This window comes from Nomascus leucogenys, chromosome X, assembly GCF_006542625.1.
Source record: "Nomascus leucogenys isolate Asia chromosome X, Asia_NLE_v1, whole genome shotgun sequence".
NCBI lineage: Eukaryota > Metazoa > Chordata > Mammalia > Primates > Hylobatidae > Nomascus > Nomascus leucogenys.
In genome coordinates, this window is record NC_044406.1 from 120,497,984 (window position 1) to 120,516,716 (window position 18,733).

At 42.8% G+C, this 18,733-nt stretch overlaps 1 protein-coding gene across 2 annotated transcripts in view; it reads right to left on the reverse strand.

The window, feature by feature from the left end:
• Nucleotides 1-18,733, reverse strand: part of PLAC1 (placenta enriched 1) — a 202,976-nt gene that overhangs the window by 156,007 nt on the left and 28,236 nt on the right. Inside the window, exon 2 of one of the 2 annotated variants that reach the window (XM_030806913.1) lies at nucleotides 15,785-15,869. The gene's annotated coding sequence lies outside the window, so the exon portion shown is untranslated. Of the gene's footprint in view, nucleotides 1-15,784; nucleotides 15,987-18,733 lie in introns of those variants that run through there. The other variant, XM_012499085.2, reaches the window with a different exon arrangement.

Here is an 18,733-nt window from a genome sequence, read left to right on the forward strand (position 1 = left end):
TCATTTCCAACCCTATTTGAACTTCAAAGGGCATGTCAGCCACACTGGCCCTACCTAAATGTGTGACACTTTTGATCAACTGATACCTGATGGCCAAGAAGACTTAGAGGCCCATGTGTAATTAGAAGTGGAGCCCAGAAAAGGAATTTTGATTAAAGGTAAATGAACTCAAGTCTTGGAAAGTTTGAGTTTAACTGGAAACACAAAGCACATGAGGTCAGAGCAAGTCTTAAATTCTCTATCTGAAAACACTCCAATGACATCACCTTGCATCTGGGAGTGTCCTTGGGGTCTGGAGAAGTGTAAGCCAGAAAGTCTCCCTGGAGAAAAAAAAAAATTCCCCAGAATCTCTCCAGAGACTTAGCTCCTAATAAAGCTGTGGAGTGGGCTGTAAGGCATAGTGTGAGGGTGGGGGTGTCACCTTTTTCTTCCCACTCCCTGATCCTGCTTACCAAATAACAAATTTGCCCATGGGTGTTACTTGAAAAGTACATAAAGATCACCCTGCTCTCCAGAAGTACCTCCTTCTTGGACTTCAGTGAGTCACCATTTTTACAGCTTTGGGGCTTGACATTCCTCACGTTCAGGGAATTTGGACAGGATAACTTAGGGAGGCCTTAGCAAACAAGAACACGTGGCTCAAGCAAGTGGATGCCATCTGGCCAGTTAGTAAGGCTTGCAGGCAAGGGACACCCAACAGGAAACCAATTATGAAAGTAGTCTCAGGGCCTGCAGCCCCGCCTGGAGGGAAGAGATCTTAGAGATATCCTAGGGCCTGGCTACTTGAGGCCACCAGGGCCTGGATATAGCAGCAGAAAGGGGAGATTTGAGGGCAAAGGAGACAAATGTTTATATTTTGCCTGGAGCCATCCTGGGCAGTCCTCTTCTCATAGTCCCCCTTCTCTAGCAGAAGGAGGGGAGACAGTTGAAAGATCGCTCTCTTCCTTTTCCATGCTCACCTCCCTTTCTTGCCAAATGCAGGAGGTTCAAAGGGGGCCTGTGAATAACTGTGTTGGACAGGCTGCTGACTGGCTGCTGACTGATAAAGAATTTGTGATAGTAATTTTCTAAATAGAGGAAATTTCACCCAAACCCTTTTCACCTCACACCTGGGCAAAAAATATTCAGAACAGGCAAATACATAGAGACAGGAAGCAGTTTAGTGGTTGCCAGGGGGAGGGGAGAATGACGGCTTAGTGTGTGTGGGGTTTCCTTTTGTCATGCTGAAAATGTCTTGAAACTACATAGTGGTAAGTATTGCACAACATTGTGAACATAACAAATGTCATTGAGTTGTACACTTTGAAATTGTTGAAATGGTGAATTTTATGTTATCTGTATTTTATCACACAAATACAGAAATCCTCAACAAAATAGTACTAAACTGAATCCAACAACAAATAAAATGAATTATGCACAATGACCAAATAAGATTTTTCCTAGGGATGCAAGGTTGGTTCAACATAAGAAAATCAGTCAATGTAGTATGCTGCATTAATAGAACAAAAACTGCCTGTTAATCTCCATAGGTGCAGAACAAGTGTTTGACAAAATTCAATATCCCTTCATGATAAAAGCACTCAATAGGCCAGGCAAGGTGTAATCTCAGCACTTTGGGAGGCCTGTAACCCCAGCACTTTGGGAGGCTGAGGCGGGTGGATCACTTGAGGTCAGGAGTTTGAGACCAGCCTGGCCAACATGGCGAAACCCCATCTCTACTAAAAATACAAAAATTAGCTGGGCGTGGTGGTGGGAGCCGTAATCCCAGCTACTCGGGAGGCTGAGGTGGGAGAATTGCTTGAACCTGGGAGGTGGAGGTTGCGGTGAGCTGAGATCGTGCCACTGCACTCCAGCCTGGCGACAGAGCAAGACTCTGTCTCAATGAAAAACAAACAAACAAACAAACAAAAAACACTCAATAAACAAGAAATAGAAAGTAACTTTTAATCTGGTAAAGAACATCTATGAAAAACCCACAACTAACATCAAATTTAATGGTATAAAACTGTAAGATTTCCCCCTAAGATCAGAAACAATACAAGAATGTCCACTCTTACCACTTCTATTCAATATTATACTGGAAGTTCTAGCTGGGCTAAATAGGGAAGAGAAAAAAATTAAAGACATCCAGATTGGAAAGGAAGAAGTAAAAATATCTCTATTTGCAGGTGGCACAACCTTAGTTAGAAAATCCTAAAGAATCCACAAAAAACTATTAGAGCTAATAATCAAGTTCAGCAAGGTTGCAGGATGCCAGAAAACACAACAATCAATTCTATGACTAAGCACTAGCAATGGACAACTTGAAAATCAAATTAAGAAAACAATTCTATTTGCAATAAAATAATAAACTAATTAGAAATAAATTTAACAAATGAAGTGCAAAACTTGTACACTGAAAACTATAAAACACCATTGACAGAGAATAAAGAAGACCTTAGTAAATGGAATGACATTTCTTGTTCATGGATTAGAAGACTTAATATTGCTAAGATGGCAGTACTCCCCCAATTGTTCTACGGATTCAGTGTAATCTCTAATAAAATCTCAGCTGGCTTTTTTTTTTTGGCAGAAATTGACATGTTGATCTTAAAATGTACACAGTAATGCAACAGACCCAGAGCTAAAAGTGTAACAACTAAAACTAACACTCAGAAGAAAACATAAGTGTAAATCTTCCTGACCTTGGATTAGGTAAGAAATTCTTAGGATGATAGGACAACAAACACGCAAGTGACAAAGGAAAAAAAGAGAGATAAATTGGACTATATGAAAATGAAATACTTTTATTTCTAGAGTGCAGTGTCATAATCATAGCTTAATGCCGCCTTGACCTCCCAGGCTCAAGCCATCCTTCCACTTCAGCCACTTTAGTAGCTGGGACCACAGGAGTGTGCCACCACACCCAGCTAATTTTTTTTTTTTATTTTTTGTAGAGATGGGCTCTCACTATGTTGCCCAAGCTGGTCTCAAACTCCTGGGCTCGAGTGATCCTCCTGCCTCAGCATCCCGAAGTGTTAGGATTACAGGCATAGACCACTGTGCCTTCCTAGCATGAAACACTTTTGTACTGTAAATTAAACCACCCAGAAAGTGAAAAGGCAACATGCAGAATGGGAGAAAATATTTGCAAGTCATATATCTCATAATGGACTTGTATCTAGAGTATTTAGAATTCTCACAACTAAACGATAAGAAGACAAATAACCTAATTAAAAATGGGCAAAGAATCTGAAGAGGTATTTCTCCAAAGAAGATACACAAATGGCCAATAAGTACATGAAAAGATACTCAACATCATTAGCCATTAAGGAAAGGTGTATCAAAACCACAAAGAGATACCTAGTGAAGACATCTATTAGGATGGCTATAATCAAAAAGACAGGCTGGGCATGGTGGATCACGCCTATAATCCCAGTACTTTGGGAGGCTAGGGCAGAAGGATCACTTGAGGCCAGGAGTTTGAAGCCAGCTTGGGCAACATAGCAAGACCCCATCTCTGAAAAAAAAATTAAAAAATTAGCCAGGTATGGTGGCACACACCTTGTAGTCCCAGCTACTTGGGAGGCTGAGGATTGCTTGAGCCTAGGATTTTGAGGCTACCGTGAGCTATGATCGCTGCCACTGCACTCCAGCCTTGGAAATAGAGTGAGAACTTGTCTCTTAAAAAAAAGACAGGCCGGGCATGGTGGATCACATCTGTAATCCCAGCACTTTGGGAGGCCAAGGTGGGTGGATCACAAGGTCAGAAGTTCAAGATGAGCTTGGCCAAGATGATGAAACCCCGTCTCTATTAAAAATACAAAAATTCCCGGGCACAGTGGCATGCGCCTGTAATCCCAGCTACTCGGGAGGCTGACGCAGGAGAATTGCTTGAACCTGGGAGGCAGAGGTTGCAGTGAGCCGAGATCACGCCACTGCACTCCAGCCTGGGTGACACAGCAAGACTCCGTCTCAAAAAAAATATAAATGAAAATTTTAAAAAAGGCGGATAATAACAGGAAGTGTTGGCAAGGGTGTGGAAGAATTGGAATGCTCATACATTGCTGATGAGAATGTAAAGTGGTGCAGCTACTTTGAGAATGTCTGGCATTTCCTCAAAAATTTATAAACATAGAATTCCCATACGACCCAATAAGAGAAATGAAAACATGTGCCCACCGAAAACCTTGTAAATCAATGTGTTCTTTTTATTTTAGAGGTGAGATCTCTCTGTGTTACCCAGGCTGGGCTTGAACTCCTGGGCTCAAGTGACCCTCCTGCCTCAGTCTCCTGAGTAGCTGGGACTACAGGCACATGTCATTGCACTTGGCATAAATGAATGTCTATAGCATTGCTATTCACGGATAGCCAAAAGATGGAAACAACTCAAATGTCCATCAGCTGACAAGTGGATAAAGAAAATTTGGTATATCCATACAATGGAATATTATTCAGGTATAAAAAGGAATGAAGCACTGATTCATGCTACAATGTGGATAAACCTTGAAAACATTCAGCAAAGTGAAATAAGCCAGACACAAAAGGCCACATATTTCATGATTCCACTCACATGAAATGACTAGAATGGGCAAATCCAGAGGCCGAAAGATTAATGTTTGCCCGGAGTTGGGGCGAGGGGGAAATGGGGAGTAACTGCTAACATGTAATGAGTTTCTTTTTGGGGATGATGAAAATATTCTGGAATTGAATAGTAGTGATGGTTGTACAACTTTCTAAATATACTAAAACCACTTAATCATATAGTTTAAAGGTGTGCATTCTATGGTATGTGAATTATATCTCAATAAAAAACGAAAAAGTTATTTTTGTAGGGAGATAACTCTGATTTTTGGTTTATAGCCCAGATGTTCATGGAATTACATGCCAGTGCTTTATAAAACTTTTAAATTTTCTTCTTCTTACTTATGTAAACAAGTTTATTCAGCCCTTAAATATATTAAAAAATTAGAAATAGAATTGATGCTGAAAGGTGAGAGCCTACAGTCCAAGCCACTCAGGAGGCTAAGGCAGGAGGACTGTTTGAGCCCAGGAGTTTGAGTCCAGCCTGGGCAACATAATGAGACCTTGTCTCAAAAAAAAAAAAAAAAAAAAAAAAAAAGACCTGATTCTGAATACTGTCTCTTTCTAGCAATAAGTATTATTTATCTTGGATACCTGAAAAGAAAGTCCCATTCATTTCATTAAGAGATATATTTAAATAAAAATTTCCTTTTCACAAGTAATAATTATTTTTAAAAAACTTTAAATATACTTGTTTTGATCACTGTGTAAAATAATCATAATAATTCTAATAGTGCTTTATGGTAAAAATCAAGTATAAATCAATTTCAATTTATAAAGCATATTTTTGTTACAGAGAAGTCACATAGGGTGAGCATTTTAAGCCTTACCTTTTAGGTATAAAAATGTATTACTTTTTTTTTTTTTTTTTTTGAGACAAGGTCTCACTCTGTCACCCAGGCTGGAGTGCAGTGGCAGGATCATGGCTCAGTGCAGCCTCAACCTCTCAAGCTCAAGTGATCCTCCCAACTCAGCCTCTGAGTATCTGGGACAGTAGGCACGCACCACCACACCTGGCTGATTTCATAAAATTTTTCTTTTGTAGATACGGGGCTCTCTCTATGTTGCCCAGAGTGGTCTTGACTCCTGGCCTCAAGCACTCCTCCTGCCTTAGCCTTTCAAAGTGCTGAGATTACAGACATGAGCCCCAGCTCCCAGCCAAAAATGTATTACCTTAAGATAAAATTATCTGAGGAAAGTGGACTAGAAATACAGATTCAAGGAGTAAAATGTTAAACATTTAAAAAAGATCTTCATGTATTTTAAAATAAAATAATGGTGGGTAAAAATGACTTTGGTATTTAGATTCCATTGAATACCTTTAAAAGAGTGAAGTAATTGCATTTCAAATGCTGATATTTACAACAGATTGGAAATAAACATCTTTGCAACCATTTATGCTTATAATTTTAAAATTGCATGATAAAAGTGTTTAAGGGGACACAGTTATTAAAAGACCAGGGAGTGCTAAGAATGGCATAATATCACTTCTCTGCTTTCCTCTCAAAAAACACGTAACCTCAATCTAATCATGGAAAAAAAAAACATAAAACAAATCTTAAATCGAGGGACATTTTACAGAGTAGCTGACCAGGATCTTAGAAAGTGTCAAAGCCACAAAAGACAAAGACTGAAGAACTGTCAAATTGAAGGAGGCTAATGAGACATGCCAATGCAATGCCAGGTGGGATCCTAGATTGGCTTCTAGAACAGAAAAAACACATTAGTGGAAAGACTGGGAAAATATGAATAAACTATGGTTTAGTCAATATTATTGTACCATTGTTAATTTCCTAGTTTTGATCTGGAAACTGTGCTATGGTTAACTCAGTTAACATTAGAGAAAGCTGGATGAAGGGTGTTCAGGAACTATCTATCTGCACGATTTTTTCCCCAACTTTCATGTAAATCTAAAATTACTGTGAAACAAAAAGTTAAAAAATTCCAAGGGAGTCTCAGGCAAAAAAAAAAAAAAGTTGAAAGATCATTAAGTTACATGAGTCACAGTGACTATAAGATAAAAAGCAAATCGGTACAGCTCTTCCCAGTTCTGAGACCCGAGAGAAACTCCTCCACCAGTTCCCTCGCTGCGTGCCAATGTGATAAGGCCCTCAGAATCCTCTTGCATGAAATAGCGACAAGCCAGGTGCATTTTTCTTTCTGTGGGTCTGCATTGTGCACTGAGAGGATGCTCACGTCTTCCTCAAGTGCACGTGTTCAATTTATTTTCTTTTTCAAAAGGGTGTTTTCCCTGATTACAAAAGCCATATAAACTTCTTATAGAAATTCTGGAAAACAAAGATAACTACAAAAAAGAAATTTAAAATGCCTGCAATTGCACCACCACAATGAGTATGTTGGGCTATTTCCTCCCAGGCTTTTTCCATGCATATATACATGATTTATGGGTTTTTTCTTTTAATAAAAACAAAACTTGGCTGGGTGCAGTGGCTCATGCCTGTAATCCCAGCACTTTGGGAGGCCAAGGTGGGGGATCATTCGAGCCCAGGAATTCGAGACCAGCCTGGGCAAGATGACGAAACCCCATCTCTACAAAAAAATACAAAAATTAGTTGGGCATGGTGGAGTGCGCCTGTAGTCCCAGCTACTTGGGAGACAGGTGGGAGGATCGCTGGAGCCTGGAAGGCTGAGGCTGCAGTGAGCTGTGATCGTGCCACTGCATTCCAACCTGGGCAACAGAGTGAGACCCTGTCTCAAAAAAAAAAAAATTCCCACTTTAATTGTAAACATCTCTCCACATCACTCCATATTTTTACCTTTCTGAGCCCCAGTTTCCTCAGCTGAAAAATAGGATTATAAAGTTGTTGTGAGGATTAAGTAGATTAATATTTGTAAAGTTCTTAGAATAATACCTGGTCCGCAGTAAGCTCTTAATAAATGTGAGCTATTATCATGAATGTCACTGTCACCCAGATTCCTTCTGGATGACCATCCATTTTTATATGGCCTGTGGGTCTTAGTTTAGTGTCATGGCTGTTCCCTCACTTCCCGTCCCCTCCTCTTACCCCTCTCTTCACTGGAGTTTAGAATTTGCCCAAGGTTATATAGTGAGAGAGCTAGGCTTCCAACCTAGGTGGTCTGTGTAGGGAAGTAGTTCTCCAGCTTGAGCACACATTGGAGTCACCTGGAGAGCTTGTTAAAACACAGATGACTGGGGCCTATCTCTAGTTTCTGATTCAGTAGGTCTAGAATGGGGCCCAATAATTTGCCTTTTTAACAAGTTCCCAGTGACACTGAGACTGCTGGTACCTGAACTACACTTTGAACATCACTGATATATAGATTCTGCACTCTTAACTGCCTTACTATACTATCTAGGTCATTCCCCTGTGAAATCCTTTGTTGACTCCCTCATAACCTTCAAGATAATGCACAGATGCCTCCTTAAAACATGCAGGGCATACCAGGCACAGTGGCTCATGCCTGTAATCCCAACACTTTGGGAGGCTCAGGTGGGCGGATCACCTGAGGTCAGGAGTTCGAGACCAGCCTGGTCAACATGGTGAAACCCTATCTCTACTAAAAATACAAAAATTAGCTGGGTGTGGTGGCGGGTGCCTATAATCCCTGCTACTTGGGAGGTTGAGGCAGGAGAATAGCTTGAACCCAGGAGGCAGAGGTTGCAGTGAGCTGAAATCATACCACTACACTCCAGCCTGGGTGACAGAGTGAGACTGTCTCAAAAAACAAGCAAACAAAAACATGCAGGGCATTTCATGATCTGGCTTTATTTAAATTTCTAATCTAATCTCCTCTGGAACCCTCCATACACCTTATGTCCATCCTCCAAAGCTATTTTTCCATCTTAGAATGTATCAGAATATACCAGAAGCTCCTTCTGGCTTCTGTTTCTTCTCGCTAGGATGTTTGCACCCTCACACACTCCTTTGGCCAATGATGCTTGACAAATTTATTGTGCTTTAAGGTTGGAGATTCATCTCAAGCATTACCTCCTGCCAGAAGCCTTACAAATTCTATTTCCTACCCCTACTCGAAGCTGGAGTGAGGGGTCTCCTTGCAGATCCAGCTCCCTGGCCTTTCCTCAGTCACACTTCTGCTCTCATACTACTGTAATTTTCTATACATTACTTTCCCTTATAATCAGGACCTGTTTTATTCATCTCAGTATTTCTAATGCCTGACACTTGGTACATAATTGTTGAATGAATGTATAAGGTTGATGCTTAAGGAATATTTCAAGAACAAAATAATGATATTAAAAACTTCCTGGCCAGGCGCTGTGGCTCACGCCTGTAATCCCAGCACTTTGGGAGGCCGAGGCGGGCAGATCATGAGGTCAGGAGATCGAGACCATCCTGGCCAACATGGTGAAACCCCGTCTCTACTAAAATACAAAAAATTATCCATGATGGCATGCGCCTGTAGTCCCAGCTACTCAGGAGGCTGAGGCAGGGGAATCACTTGAACCCAGAAGGTGGAGGTTGCAGTGAGCCGAGATCACACCACTGCACTCCAGCCTTGCGACAGAGCAAGACTCTGTCTAAAAAAAAAAACAAAAACAAAAAACTTCCTGGTGAAAATAAGGAGTCAGGAAGGGCAAACTACCCGTTGCTCTAAGCCTGCCCCAGTGTCACAGAATTTATTGACCATATTTTATCCCATTACCTATCTCCCTTTCCCCCTTTCTCTCCCTCCTCCTTACCCTCATCCAGTGCAGGAGACACTCTGCCCATACTCCTCAGGCTATCGTTACCAGTCCTTCTGGCCCAGTCTCTGATTACCTCCCAATTTCCTAAGGCTGCCTCCTTTGCTGTGGAGAGAGAGCCTCACATAGGCACCCCTGTCTCTGGTAACACCACAGGACCTAGACAACTCCAGTTAGCAAGGGTGTGCTCCCCCTCCCTCAGAAGTAGGGAGGCTTGCAAATAGAAGGAAAGGGCTAGGGGCATCTCTCTCAAGTGACATGGATTTCCATTCTCCTTCTGGATTGTGGCTTATTTCACTTAAAAGGGAGCCTTTAGCGCCTCTTAGAAGAGTGGAATGGGATCTTCTCTCATGTCATGTAAATCTCTCATTTTTTTCTCATTCTGACATAAAGGCAGATAATGAATGCTGATTTGCCTTGTAATTTATGAGTTATTTGAATAGAGGTTCCTCCGTGAAGATCTAAGAGGCATCAAGACAAGCTTCATATTTATATCTTGCTTCTCTTAATGACTGGCTTTAAATTTCATCGAAAGAGTTGTGGGGCAGCCAAAGCAAACAGTAGGGGGAGTTATACTTTGCAAGTTGTAGCTATGAGATAGGACCAGCCAACTCTGGTAGAAGTTCAAACAGAATAGGTCACTAAACAAATAACTACTACAACAAGCAGCAACAACAACAAACCCTCAGGAAGACAGAGAATCTGATTTCCAGGATGCCACCTTATAATATTCAAAATGCCCAGTTTTCAACAAAAAATGTATGGGATCTGCAAAGAAATAGCCCATACACAGGAAAAGAAAACAATCAATAGAAACTGTCCCTGAGGAAGGCCTGACGTTGGACATTTTACACAAAGATTTAAATCAGCTATTTCAAATAGGTTCAAAGAGCGAAAGGAAACCATGTCTAAAGAACTAAAATATGAGAGTGATATCTCAATAAATAGAACATATAAATAGAAATTATTTTAAAACAACCAAATAGAAATTTTTGAATTAAAAATATAATAACCAAAATGAAAAATTCACTAAAGATGTTCAATGGCAGATTTGAATGAGCAGAAGAAAGAATCAGCAAACTTGAAGATACTTATATTATCCAGTGTGAGAAACAGAAAGAAAAAAGAATGAAAAATGTCAGAGCCTCAGACACCTGTGGGACACCATCCAGCATAACAACGTACGCTTAATGGGAGTTTCAGAAGGAGAGGAGAGGAAGAAAGGAGTATAAAGAATGTTTGAAGAAATAATAGGCAGAATCTCCCCAAATTTGATGAAAAACATTAACCTACACATCCAAAAAGCACCACCAACTCCAAGTAGGATAAACTCAAAAATGTCCATATCTAGATACATCGTAATCAAACTGTGACAAGCCAAAGGCAAAGAGAATCTTATAAGCAGCAAGAGGGAAGTGACTCATCACATACAAAAGACCCCCAATAAAATTAACAGTTGATTTCTCATCAGAAACCATGAAGACCAGAAGCCAGTGTGATGACATATTCAAAGTGCTGAAAGGCAAACAACTCTCGACCAAAAATTCTATCCCCAACCAAACTGTTGTTTAAAATAAAGGAGAAATGAAGGCATTCTCAGCTAGACAAAAAGTAAGAGTTTGTTGCTAGGAGATCTTCACTACAAGAAATGATAAAGGGAATCTCTCAGGCTGAAATGACAGGACACCAGATAGTAGTTTGAATCCACAGGAAGAAAGAAAAGAACACCAGTAAATGTAATATTGAAAGGTAAATGTTAAAGATTTTAAGGTATTTTGTAACTCCCTTTTTTCCTATCTGATTGAAAAGACAATTGCATAAATCAATAATTATAAATCTATGTTGATGGGCACACAATGTATAAAGATGTAATTACGATGCACATTTTATAGATGAGGAAACCGAGAAATGGGGAGGCAGTGTACCTTTCCCAACATCACACCTCAGTCAGGAGGCAGAGACGATATGCCTGCCTGATTGCAGAGCCCATGAGTTTAAACTCCTTGCTATGCTACTATGTAAGGAAGAGCCGTGGGCCTCTCCACGTGGCTGCTAGTTGAGCTGTTGGAGGAAGCTCAAAACATCCTGCCTAAAATGCTCCTTGAAATCTTCCTTCATAGATTTCTCCTGTATTCCTCACAGTGTCCCCAGCACAATGCTAGGCACACAACAGACACTGAATAATTCCAGTTGAATTGAGTTTCTCTAAAGTGACCTACCTAGTTAAGGGACCTAAAAGAAGAGGTGGCTTTAGCAAGGAAATTATAAAACTAGATACCATTCATTAAGTGCTTCCCATTGTGCCCGGCACACAGGCACTCTGCTAAGTGTTTATATGTATTCAAGTTATCTAGATTCACCCACCTAAGAACCCTGTGAATTATGTACTATACTTATCTTGTTTTACAGAATGAGAAAACTGAGGCACCACGCATTGAGTAACTTATGAAAAGTCCCACAGCCAGTAAGTAGCAGAGCTAGAACACGACCCCAGACAGTCTGACTCCAGAGCCCATGCACTTTCCATTTGACCATGTCAGGGGCAGCTGAGACTTTTCCAGCTATAGTTTCCAAACAGGGGACTGACACTCAGAGCCAGGAGTATGATTTCAGGAGTGGCAGAAAGGTGCCTTCTCTCAATCTCTCTTTATTAATCCACCCACCTGCTGGCTAATGCCTGAAATTCCACTCTTAGGGTTCTTGTCCCCTGAAACAAAGGCCCAGAAAAGAGCATATAAGCCATTATGATATTCTTTCCATAGAGATAGGTGTTTTCTGGTTCTTTGTTTTTTCTTTCTTTTTTTTTTTTTTTTTTTTTTTTTTCCGAGATGGAGTTTCACTCTTGTTCCCCGGGCTGGTGTGCAATGGCTTGATCTTGGCTCACTGCAACCTCCACCTCCCAGGTTCAAGTGATTCTCCTGTCTTAGCCTCCCAAGTAGCTGGGATTACAGGTGTGCACCACCACACCCGGCTAACTTTGTATTTTTAGTAGAGACGGGGTTTCACCATGTTGGCCAGGCTGGTCTCGAACTCCTGACCTCAAGTGATCCACCTGCCTCAGTCTCTCAAAATGCTGGGATTACAGGTGTGAGCCATCACGCCTGACCCCAGAAAGACAGTTTTGTTGTACACATGTGGACAGCACATGAAGATGCACTCCGATCCAGGGGTGAAAGCACAAGCACATGAGGACCTGAAGGCTCCATATGAGAGAAAGGTGGGAGCCTCCACGCTGCAACAGACAAATGTGACCATTTTTGAGAGGGCCAGCCTTTGTCAAAAGAAAGTCATTGGTCTGGAAGCTCTTCTTCACAGCCAGCATTGAGTTTCTGAGAAGGAAAGTGTTTATGTGAGAGTTTAGAGCAAGGTTTCCCAATGGGAGTGGGTGCTGAAACCCCCAGAGTTGTCTATTTACCATAGAATTCATTCATATTCAATAGCTATGAATAATTACTCAAGATGAATTCTTTTTTTTAAGAGATAGGGGTCTTGCTCTGTCACCCAGGCTGGAGCACAGTGATGCCATCATAGCTCACTGCAGCCTCAAAATCCTAGGCTCAAATGATCCTCCTGCCTCAGCCTCCCAAGTAGCTAGGACTATAGTTGTACACCACTATGCCCAGCTAATTTTTTAAAAAATTTTTTGTAAAGATGGGGTCTCATTATGTTGCCTAGGCTGGTCTCAAATTCCTGGGCTCAGGCAATCCTCCTGCCTCGGCCTCCCAAAGTGCTGGGATTATAAGCATGAGCCACGGTGCCTGTCCCAAACTCCTCTGATTGTCAATACTGTTATTGCTTCCTGGGAAATAACTCCTGTCTGACTGTAAAGTAAGAGAAAGGAGGCGAGAAAAGGATGGAGCCGCCTCTTGGTATGGAAGTTGCAGCTGAAGGAAACGGCAATGGGGGAAGTGCTCTTGCCTGGGCTTGGCTCTGTCCTTGATGGCTGTGTGACCTAGAGCAAGTCTTTCTGGCCCTTCCTCTCATCTCCCTCAGCTTCACTTGCCTTCTATATGCTGATGGTGCCCATACCTGTATCATCCTCCTAAAGCTCTCCTCTGAGTGACAGAGCTGTTTTCCCACGTGAGGCTGAGAGCTCCTCCAGAGAACACTTATGAAAAGAAACATCCCTTAGTTTTACATATCTATCTATAAGAATGGATACATATGTAACAAACCTGCATATTGTGCACATGTACCCTAAAACTTAAAGTATAATAATAAGAAGAAGAATATGAATATTCCTGCAGCCTGACTTCACAACCTATGCTCTGTGCTACATTGTTTTTAATTCCAGCACCATTACTTCAGAGCTGTGCAACTGAGATGAATGTGCCCGAGCGTCAGTTTGTATCTCTATAAAATGGGGATATAATTGTACCTACCTGTCATGTGAATGCTTTTCACTGTGCCTGGCACATATTTAATGCTCAATATAAAATGCTCAACTTTTGAAGGTGAATAAATGAGCAATGGTTGGATTTGATTCCCGAATTCCTGTTTTTGTCAATAGATTAGGTCCTTGCTCCATTTTTGAGACATTTAAATCAAATAATCAAATAAAAGTCCATTCAAGCATTAGCAACAGCCTTCTCATCTACACTACAAGCTAGACTACCCTAGGGGCCTGCTCATGAACTTGCAAAAGTACTTGGCCTAGCTGGAACTTCGTGAATGCTATCTAGCAATATTGTAGGCCTACTACTGCCGGGGCAGAGCAGAGAGATTGGCACCATCTGACTGGAGACTCAGTGTGGTCTATTTGGTGGGATTTCTGGGGCATTGGGAAGCTCTGCCCCTGTTTTCCCAATCACACCCTTCTGATTCCTGAAATCCCTAAAGTGTCTTCTGATAAGACTCAGTCCAAAAATATCTACCCTATGAGTTCTTATCCCAGCACTATGGCCTCCATGTGCTCCATCCTTGGGGGCTTTTGCCTCCTTGAGACGCCTGTCAATACACAGGTGTAAAAAATTACCCAGGATTGATGGCAAACACCTGTAGTTCCAGCCACACGGAAGGCTGAGGTGGGAGGATCATTTGAGCCCAGGAGGTCGAGGCTGCAGTAAGCTGTGATTGCACCTGCAAGTCATGCCCTAGGATCTTACCAATGAACTCCCAACTTGTAGTTAATTCCTTAACAGGGCTCGACAGAGTGGGGGCACACAATGGCAACATGAACTGGAGGGATGCCTTCCAGCAGGAAGGGGAGTGGTGCAGATGGATATGGGGGCTGGTGTATACATCCTCTGACCCTACCTCACTGCATGCAGCCCTTGTGTCCCTTCCTCCAGATTTCCTAAAGCTCCAGACAGAAATTAAATCCAGCATCTGAGAAGCCCAAGATTAGGCCATCAAGTCATATCAATTTGAGCTAATGGGTGCAGAGGAGGCTGTTCTACATGATGGATCATTTTTCAAAGAGATACAGTTTTATGACTGCCCAGCCGGTACAGTAGCATAGAACTAATAGCTAACCAAGGGCTGCCAAGTTCCAGGCCTGCCAGATCTGTTTTAATCACAAGATAAGAACCACTCATAATTAATGCATTTGGTCTGTATGTGGGCTCTACTACACTCCTCACCAACAGTTTGTTCCCTGGGTTGTGATGAGCATGTGCCCACAATGCTTACTCCATTTTTTAACAGGATCTCAAAGAAAACCCAATCTTTATGAAGCCCAGCCCCTGGAAAATGCTCTTAAATGCTGAGATAGGGCCATTCAAAGCAATGACTGAGGTTTGGTTGTTGCCAGATTATCAAAAACACAACTGTGGGCGAAGAGAAACCTCGAGCTTTATTAGAATGAAACATCAGCCTCCTGAGTCAGGAACGGATCCTACCTTCCTTATCTGCAAGGAATATGTCCAATGTCCTTCCTAGGAATATGTACAATGTTACCCAAATATCAGCTGAACACACTGTTTTTGTGGGCATCAAGTGGAGAGTGGGAGGTAGTCAGAGAAGCCAGAGATGCAACTTTGTGGTTACTTAACCAGCCTTGGAGTAAAAGACGTTCCCAGCAAGCTGGGAAGAGAGATGGCGAGGGGCCCACACCACTGCTCCCTAATACTGCTGGGAATAGACACCCACTGCTGTTTCCTCCCAGGAAAAGTGAATGAACAACAAGGATCCTGTGTGCCTTCTCCTGCCATGGTACACACACTCACACACCCCCTCATACACAAGTCCTTTGTTGAGCCCTGAGGCAGGAAATGGGAAATTCAAAAGGAAGAGCCTGAGAAACCATTTTATTTCATTTCAGGGGGCTTCTCACCATCCCTTGAAGGAGGCAGTCCCAAGTGATATAGACCAGAACCCCTCTCACAGAGTCTTAGTTCACATCCTAGATATAAAACAGAGAACTTCCGGGGCTTAGAAGTTTTGTCTGTTGGGGGAAATCTCTGCAGGCTCAAAAAGTAACCCAGGGTTGGTCTTATGGGTGTGGTGGATTTGTGTTTCAGTGAAGTGAACACAGAAAAGAGGTGAGTATATATGTACACACAGAAATCACAGGAAAAAACTCCAAAAACTCACTTGTGCTAGGTCTTGAGGGCCAGTCCAGCAGAAAGATACTTGCCTTTCTCCTTCAGACTTCGTTGTCAGTCTCGTTTTCTTTGTCCTGTGGAGTAGCGGGGAGATTTGGAGTTCATGAGGATGGACACACAGGCAGTATGTGCCCCAAAGCCCTTGGCCAGGCAGTAATGGGGGCCTCAGGAATAGCTAGGGCTGTTTCCTCAGGGAACTGGTCATGTGAAAGGACAAAGGCTTTGGATCCTCAAAGGGCAAGAGGATTCCAGATGGAGCAAAAGCTTAAAGGCAAATCTGAGCAGGGTGGGTTGGCAGGGGTGCTAGGGATGAGGATGAGGCCTGGTTTGAACAGAAGGCTCAAGGCTGGGAGCAGTGAGAGGTGAGAGGGAAAAAAACCAGATTGTACTTGTCAGATACTGCAGGCTGTTGGCATGAGAGCGTTCACTGCCCTTCCCTTAGAAAAAACAAATGTTTGCAGACCAATGTGATTTTATGAACTGCAAGCTTTAGGACCCTGCCTGTTTAGTGGCCTCACCTCTGGGGAATAAATCTCTTGTCTTCAAAGATCTGTATGGGTCCTAGGAAACCTGATTGAAGTTCTTTCCTGGATGAAATACAGTAAACCAGGACAACTGTGCCTGACATCCCACGAGTAAAACAAGGAGGTCTGTGCCTAGCTGTGCCTTGTTTGGGAGGGGAACATTCTGGAGGGAGCCACAACTCCCATCTGCTGCTTAGCCAGCCCTCTCAAATGTGTTAAGTTGAAGGTTCAGAATAAATCCTCCACGTGAGTTTTCTCCAAACTCCATCCAGGGCAAACCTCCACACTTAGCCTGTTGTCCTCAGTCCATTGGCAATGACCTAGGCCTGATCTCAAAGGCAAAGCCTGGCTGGTTTCGGGAGAACTATTAGCACTGGGAACGCATGGGGCTGGCGGGCTCCCCACAGCTCAGCAGACCCAGTGCTCCCTTTCTCTGCTCTGGGGACCTGCAGGAGTTAAAACGCAGGCTTAGTCCCCCACTCCACACCTGCAGAGAGGACAGCAAGCCTAATCTGCCCCCAATGGCTGGCATACAGGGGCCTCATTCACAATTCACTGTGTTTCAAGGCCTCTCGCAGGCTGCTCTTCCATGGGCCTCTTTCTAATGACTTGCTACCGCGAACAGCCAGGCTGCTCTAATCTTGAAGATAGGTCTGAACCTCCCTCCCTCAGCACATTTTTAAGGAATGGCGTTCCCTCCCCTCTCTCTTTTTTTTATCATCATCAAAATATATTCACAAAACACCCACATCTCTGTCCACACTATAAATCAGGGTGGGGAACCTCTGGCCCACAGCCCAGATCTGGCCCTCAGCTTGATTCATCTGGCATGTGGGGGATACTGTACTTACTGCCACAGCTGCAACCCAGAGAATAATGCCTCCCTCCCCACCACCTCCCACCCCCTGGACTGCTGGGGCCATCCCCTTCCAAATGGAGCCTCGAAAATAGCCAGACTCAGATGGGGGGTGGTGGCTCGCGTGGCTTTTTCAGTTGCTATTAAACAGGAAATGGGACTACAAAGCCAAGGAGGTGATTTTCATAATGAGAAAAGTCACCATTTTGTGACCATTTTGCTAATTTCCAGGACTGGGCTGAGAAAGCATATCACCTATATTTTCTCGTTTAACCTTCCCAACCCTTTTGCACTAAGAACTTTTGTTTTCATCTGCAGGGTAGGAAGCAGGGGCTCAGGAACCTGCCTAGTGCCACGGCTATAAGGAGCACAGCTGGGGATCAAATTCAGGCCCAGCTCACATCAGAGCCTCTGTAACCAGTAGCAACCTCTGTAACCTTACTGGCTGCTGGATAACTTGGAGGTGCTTGCTCTTGCATTTTTGTCTCATATCTTTTGCTTGTCTCTGCAGTATATGCAATAACCATGTGGTTGTTCTGCAGTGACTATAAATTCTACTCCACTTACTTAAGTGTGACAACCTCTGCTCTAAAGATTTGTTAAAAAAAAAAAAAAAGAAAAGAAAAGAAAAAAGAACTGGAGAAAGAATTAGAGGGTCGAAATAGTGTTTAACAGACTACTTAGAATTTTAAAAGGCAGTAAAGCTCTTCTCAAGTCCAGAGCTCAAAGAAATGGATTTGCCAGGAGGAGTTTATCACAAAGATTCCCCTTTTCTATTTGCTGATATAGGTCATAGCTAATAGGGAAGAGAGAGAGAAAGGAAGAAAGAGAGAGAGAGAGAGAGAGAGAGAGAAAACACCCTTTGGTCTTACTCAGCAAGACACCTCTTCAAACCTTCCCATGGTATCTCAACTGGTACAACTCCTCATCTCCTAAAAGACTGCCTTGGGATGGCATCTCTGGACAGGTGAGCTGAAGCCCAAAACTTATGCCCCAACATAATATAGTATGTCTCTGGGCACCAAGAAAAGGTTATAAATCCAGAATTACCCAGTAGTTGAAAGGCTAAAAACAAAAAGTGGGCAGTGGGTAAGTTCAGAGCCCCCAATGTCATATAATCTGTCTACCTTTAAAAAAAAGAAGAAGAAGAAGAAGAGGAGGAGGAGGAGGAGAAGAAGAAGAAGGAGAAGAGGAAGAAGAAGAAGAAGGAGGAGGAGGAGGAGGAGGAGAAGAAGAAGAAGGAGAAGAGGAAGAAGAAGAACAAGAAGGAGGAGGAGGAGGAGGAGGAGGAGGAGGAGGAGGAGGAGAAGGAGAAGGAGGAGGAGAAGAAGGAAGAAGGAAGAAGAGCCGGGCGCAGTGGCTCACGCCTGTAATTCCAGCACTTTGGGAGGCCGAGGCAGGCGGATCATAAGATCGAGAGATAGAGACCATCCTGGCCAACATGGTGAAACCCTGTCTCTACTAAAAATACAAAAATTAGCTGGGTGTGGTGGCATGCGCCTGTAGTCCCAGCTACTCGGGAGGCTGAGGCAGAAGAATCGCTTGAACCTGGGAGGCA